Genomic DNA, 7,099 nt, shown 5'->3' with positions numbered 1-7,099 from the left:
CTCTTTCCTCCTTTAAAAAAACAGACGAGAACCACACAACCTCTGATGTGCTTTCCCACTCAGAGATTACATATATTTTGGCATCCCTTTTTCAAAAAATTCCAGAAATTTGGACCTAGAAGTGACTTTGAAGGTCAATTAGCCCAACCCACAGCTTGTTCAAGGCAGAGCCAGACTATTCAAAGAAGTAGAGATTTGGCAACTTTGTGGTTTGTGTAATAGTGAAAGTCAGCCAAAAAGAGTAATTCAGATTAAAAATAATTTGAGGGCCAGAATTATTCTCTTTTGCTCAATATCCATCAAGTTAATGAGAATAGCTGAGTCTCTGCTTTGGTTTTCTTCTTTGTTTTCTATTGATGTATGACATGTACAGCAAAATGCACAGATTTTAAATGAGCAGCTTGATGAATTTTTATAGATATATTCATCCATGTTTTCCCCGCCAAGATATAGAACATTCCAGCACCTGGAAGAAGCTCCCTCATGCTCTCTTCCAATCACTGTCCTCTCCCAAGTAACAAAGATCTCATTGTTACCACTGTAGGGTGGTTTTGCCTAGTTTTGAACTTTATATGAATGGTATTACACAGTGTATAACCTATCATGTCTGACTTTTTATTCAACTTTATGTCTGAGATTTATCCACATTACTTCATAGGTCAGTAGGTTGTTTTTATTTTTAATCACTATTTGTGAATCGTAGGACTGCATCGCATTGTGTGACTACCATAGCTTAAGATTTCACCAGTGCAGAATATTAGCTACAGCTCAGGAAAAAAAAATCAGAAGACTTGAGTGCTAATCTTAATTTTACTGCTAACTACGTGAACTTCTCTCTGAGACAGTTTTCCTCATTTGTGAATGAAGAGATTGGGCTAAAGAATCACTAGCAATTTTTCTGACTCTAAAGTTCAACAGATATGATATGGATCACAGACTTACTAAGCAATTGGAAGATAGTCACAATTATATATCTGACAAAGAACTCATATCAAGAATGTATAAAGGACTCCTACAAAAAAATAAGCAAAAAAGTAGACAACCAAACTAACGACAGAAAACATGCTCTTTGTGTGTGTATGTGTGTGTTCTTGTTGTTATGATGGAAAAGAAATTTGTTGAGTGGAAAATCTTGAGGTGCTATGACAGTGTGACAAATATATTTAGATACTCAGAAACATTTGATTATCTACATGCTGCAGAGCTGATTTTTTTAAAAAGTAGTGTGTTGTTTTCTGTAAGGGAGGAACCATATTTAATTTTAACTAATGCATGAAATGCACCAAATAAAAGGACTTCATGAACTGTAAAGCTGTCTTCGAATGAAAGGCATTATTATTTTTCCAGATACAACATGAATGCAGCTGACATCAGCCACCGTTCATCCCCGTTGCAGGTGTAACAACCGACAAGGTTATTTTCCTTTGTTCCTTTGCCATGACCATGGGAGAATGTCTGAGCTTAACTCACAAATAACAGCTGTGATTTTAATTGAGAATTCGAGTGGATAAGCAAGGTGTATACTGAACGCATAGCAACAGATAGATTTTCACATTATTATTTCCTCAGGCTTTGAAAAAGGAAAGTATTAACAGACCTCTTGGACGTGATCCTTGTTTTTCCCCCCACCTGTTTGCAGTTACTGTCACAGAATGCGTCATCTCTCTCTCACACGCGGTGGGAAAACAACTTTGCCATCCAGAGCAAAGGGAGTGTTTTGCTGTGTCAGGGATAAAAGAGTCTGCATAGGGTTCATTGTTCATTTCCCAATTAGGCTCCCTCCCTAGGCACTGGGGTTTCCTGCCCAGAGAGCCTGCCTGGGATCCTTATCATTTCAGCAGAAATAAGTCAGCATGAGAGGCCGCTGCAAACCAGAATTTTGCCAGAATGCTTGTGGTCTCTGCCTTGCCCTTTTGAAAGATTTTGCAACTCTGGTCTAGCCTTAGCGGGGTGAGAAATTGTCCCAACAACGTAATCAACCAAAATTGGTCAACCAAAGGGAATTTGCTTGTTCACACACATTTGCTGCCTGTATCTTCTTGGACCGGGATATATGTCTCCACGGCTCTGCCCCTTGACTGGGGTGACTGACTATTAGATATCCCCATTTCAGTCTTGTGCATAGATAGATGTGTTTCAGACTTTGTATTTGTCCATTAATGTTCCCCCTATGACAGACTTAGCAGCTCTGTAGTAACACACACACACACACACACACACACACACACACACACACCCCTAATCTAAATACTGTAGTTACAGAACGAAAAGGGTTTCAGAGTCCAGAAAACCTGGGTTTTAATCCTGGATTTATCTCTTTCTGGATGACAAACCTCAGCTGCTTTATCTGTAAAATAGGGATAAAAATACTTTCCTTGCTCTCAAGATTCTTGTGAAGTCAGAAGGGGTAATGCATGTACATTTTCCCAATGAGGTCTGGCCCACGGTCATTGCCTCAGAAACTGGATGAAATGATTGTTACATACATTGTGCAACTGGACAGGTGCACAGAGGTAGCCAGCCCAAGATTTGCGGTAGGTTAATGTCAGACTGAGGACAAAAGCTAAGGCCCAGAGCTCTTTTCGACTCTGGAACAAAGGCGGCCATGTCCAGGAACTGCTTCCTCAGGTTTGGGGAAGAGGCAAAACAAAACAGAACAAAACGAAGCAGAACAAAACACTTCAATGAGGCGAATTGTTAAGCTTCGGTGATTTCTTAAACAGAATGGCCTCTAGTTGACTAGCATAAAAGGAAGGCTTTTGTTTTTGTTTTTATTTTTGTTTTTGCTATATTCTCTTTGTTTCGGAATTTCTTTCCTGTTCAGCCAGAGGCATTTGCATTGCTTTGAAGAGTGTTAGGATTGTTAGATCAGTAAGCAAAAAGCAAAAAAACTAGTAAAATAAATTCTCGTAGCCTACAACAGAAGGATGGACTTGAATGCAAAGCTTCTGATTTCTAAGAGGCAGGTTTTGTTGAGAGAGGAAAGAGCCCTTGAGAATCTAAAGGGAGGGTCCTTAAAAAAAGCAGACCGTTGAATCTGTGATATAAATTTAGGGGACAAAGAGAATAGGGCGAGAACCAGGTGGCCGTGCCCCCTTTTTGGGCTAGCAGGTGGTGGTCACCAGATTAGAACAGGGAGAGGAGAAATGTTGGGCTAAGGATTGAGATGAACAGGCCAGACCAGAGGGGACAATGTGGAGGGTTGCTGATGAGAATAGAGGGACAGTGTGCCCTGAAGACTATGCATTGTCATATGGGGGAGGGCTGCGTCACCTGTTTCTCTCAGCTTTTTTCTGTTGATAACCTTCTGTATGCATCTGCCTGCATGTCAGCAGAAGGGATTGTCATCAGAGGGGAGGCCCCACAATATTCCAAGATTTTGCTAGCTCCATATGAGCTACCTATTTGGGTATTTTATATTTTAATGACCAAAGACACTAATAAATGCCATGAAACCCAGACATGGTCTCCAGAAGGTGGATGGAGATGTGGAGGGAATTAACATTTGCATGGCTTGCGCACCAACTGTCTTCATTACTTAGGTCTAATTTTTAATTTTAGGAGTTAATAGAGCATAGTGATTGAAGTTCTGGTCTCTGCAGCCAGGGTGACTGTCTTATTTTCTGGTTCTCTCCTCTTATTCTCTGGAAAACTCTTGGCTTCTATGTCTGCCAGATGCATAAAACAACATCTGCCACATAGGTTTGCAGTGATTAAATGAATTAATATACATAAAATACTTATAACAATGCCTGGTAAGTCATAGAATTCAATAACTGTTATAATTGTTCTTGTCATTCACACACACCAGGGCAGATTTCTGTGTGTCTGGGGTTGGGAGGGCAGAGGCGGGTTACAGAGCTGACAAACTATCAGTTTTTTTACAATAACCAAGAAAGAAGTTACATTTTTACTATCTCAACTTTCTAGGGTTGTTCATTTGATTTTCTATTTATTCATTTGTATATGCTTTCAAGAAATATTTACTGAGCCACTTGCATATGCCTACCAGGCACTATGCAAGGTGTTGAGGATAAAATGACATAGAAGAGAGACATATCCCTGCTTTCATGTAGTTTGCGACCCCAAATAGTCTCCTCCAACAACTGCTTTGTCTGATCTGGGGGCCTGAGCCAATCACCTAGCACTGGCATTCTGGGGTCTTGCAGCAGGCCATAAAACGCAAGGTATATGGCTTTAATAATGTCAGGGGGAATTTTGAGTTAATCCCTTGGACTGTGGGTACACTCAGAATTCAAAGGCCAGACCGAAACAGCACGAAGAGAAACAGAGAACTGGTAATTATCTGCTGAATTTGGGTCATGTGGAAAGCCAAACCAAATTACTTTAGCCAAGGAAAAAATGATTTTTTTTTTTCTTCACATGAATTAGTAGTTTTGGTAACATTTTGCTGGGGTCTCCCTTCTTCTTTTTGCTTGATTCCACTAGGTATTTCCTAGAAACCAGCACATCGTGAGAAAAATGCAAAGACAAGGACTTTGAGGGAAATGACCACTGTCCATCCATGACATTGTTGGAGGAGCCTTTATTTCTGTACATGTGTGGAAAATCAAAGCAAGCTTCTCCATCCTAAGTTGGCAGTGCTGTCATAAGTCCAATCACATCTTAAGTGGTCTAATTTTGAACTTAATCTGACAGCACTTCATTGGTGAAACAAACATTTTGAGTTCGATGCTTTCTTATGTCTCTTTTAGTTCTAAATTTTATTATATTACAAATTTGTAGTTTTAAGGAAAAAGCAAATGAAAGGAACATGCTTTAATTTTTATGTTTTGTTATTCATTACCTTTTTAAGAGAAGATTTCATTGTATTCCCCATCCAGGAAATGGTAATGGAAATTGCCTATTTCAACACGTAATCTGTAAAATCTTGCTAAACAGTGTAAATGAGAATTTGTCACTTTGTCACCTGGCTGACCTCTTACAACTCTGAGATGCAAAGTGAAGTGACACCTTCCTTACCTTGGGTGAAAAGCCCACATATTTTACTGTGTTCTCACCAAGAAAACCCTTCAGCCAAAATTTCAGCTCATCCAAGTCGATTTTTAAGCAAAGTGCATAACCAGAAATTGGCACAAACATTTGTATATCATCCTTTCCATATTCAAAAGCTGTCTGAGACTCATTTGATTAAGCATAAAAATAACTCTGCAAATGCCATTAGAAAGGCTGATGAACGTTCTATGTCTGGTCTCTTGAATTTGTATGCTGGAGATGAATTATTAAGTCACCACTCAATAGTTTCTCTTGTAAGAACCTGATCAAGCTCTCTAGAGTCTGAAGGAATTATTTTCATATTGAGTTTAGAAGGTTTAATTTTTCTATTTCTATTCAACAGAAAGGAAACAGCTGGTAAATTAGAGAAGGCCAATACAGTTTATTTGGCTACATAATCTCCTTTGGTCAATAGAATATCTTTATTCTAACCCGGGCCCCTTCTATGCCAAATCTCATTAAACCGAGTTGGGATTAAGAAAGAATAAATGACATTTTATTTCATATGAGGCTTCTTCCAAGCTTCCATATTTCTCTTTAAGTTTTCCTCTTAAACAGCTTTTCCTTGGCCTTGGGCATTTCTTCTCCCGGCAGCTAGCTCTTCAGTGCAGATGTGCAAAGTTCTTGTCCGTTCTTGTGGATGACTACGAATGAGGCATCTCCTCGTCCCCTCATTGGGCTCCACTGTTATATATTCATTTATTCATTCCATCAACATTAATTCTTACACACAAAATGGCCTTGTGCACTTGAGACTCAAGCAGTCATTTCTGAGGATAATTTATTGGTTTAGAAATGGAAATCTTATTTTGCTTCCTCACACTTGTTTTGTTTCTCCATTAGGTTGGGGCAATGGTGCTTCTTTGCAATATCAGGTAAGACCAAAATGCACCTTGCTTATGGTCGAGTGAGGTCCAAACATGGACAGATGTCGACTGAAAAAGTAGTAATTGAAGAACTTGTTAAAATGGAGATTTTAGAGTCTCTGCTTCCAGATGTTCAGAACCAGTTTGGGTCATGCCCTGAGGATTCTTATATGCAGTTATCTTCGGTTCCACTGATGTATAGGGCTAGAGTGATAGTAGTGGTTATGGAACAAGATGACACATCAGAGAGGGGCCTGGAAAGCAGAATGGGAGGGCTTGATGGCTTTAGGTGGCTATGGAAATGGAGAGAGAAGAGTAAAACATAACATATTTATACATATTGTTTCTCAGTTCATTATAAAAATAAAAAAGGATATTACTCACTTAAGCTATAGGGAGTGTTCCAGAAGAGTTTTAGTGAAGCAGCACCAATCAATATTCCCTAAATAATTGTTTTATCTCAAACAAACAAACAAACAAACAAACAAACAAACAAACAAACGCCAGATAGAATGTACCCTTTTTTGATTGACTGTAAGGAGTTTACTAAAGGTTGAAAGAAAGTAAAACTTAATGTTATATTTAATAAAGACCTTGACCTCTCTCTCTAGTACCTTTAAATTATAGCCTCAGAGACAATGGTCATACTGGCATCACTATATATTTGTAAATCTCGACCTCAAATAGACATTCATTGTGGCTTAATTTTCATTTTTCTGTTTATAAATGGGAATGAGCACTTTTTTCATATGACGATCAGTCATTCTGTATGTTCACTTCCGCAAGTTCTCTGTTCATATCTTTGCTCACTTTTCTACTGGGTTATTTGTATTTTTATCTTGATTTATAGGAATTATGTATCGATTCTGCGTACTTTTTTCTATTATGTATATTAAACCTATTTAACCTTTCTAAGCTCAATTTACTCAATAAGTAGTCATGACTGCCTATATTAACCTAAAAATAAAAGGCCAAAGTGAGAACAACAAGCATTTATTTGAAGTAAAAAAAGAATAGACATTCAGAAACACTGATTCAGGCAGAAACCCAAATATTAATCTAATTAGGAGGCAAAGAAAGAAGTATTTATGAGAAAAGAAGAGAGAACAATTACTTCTGTAGAAGGAGGATGTTTCTATAGGTGCAGATAAGCTAACATAGTGACACCAATTCTAAACAATGTTTTTAACTTTCAGTCCAATAGTCACCAGTCCAGT

The sequence above is a fragment of the Pteropus alecto genome, unplaced genomic scaffold, assembly GCF_000325575.1.
Source record: "Pteropus alecto unplaced genomic scaffold, ASM32557v1 scaffold94, whole genome shotgun sequence".
NCBI lineage: Eukaryota > Metazoa > Chordata > Mammalia > Chiroptera > Pteropodidae > Pteropus > Pteropus alecto.
Note: the sequence above shows the minus strand (reverse complement) of the source record.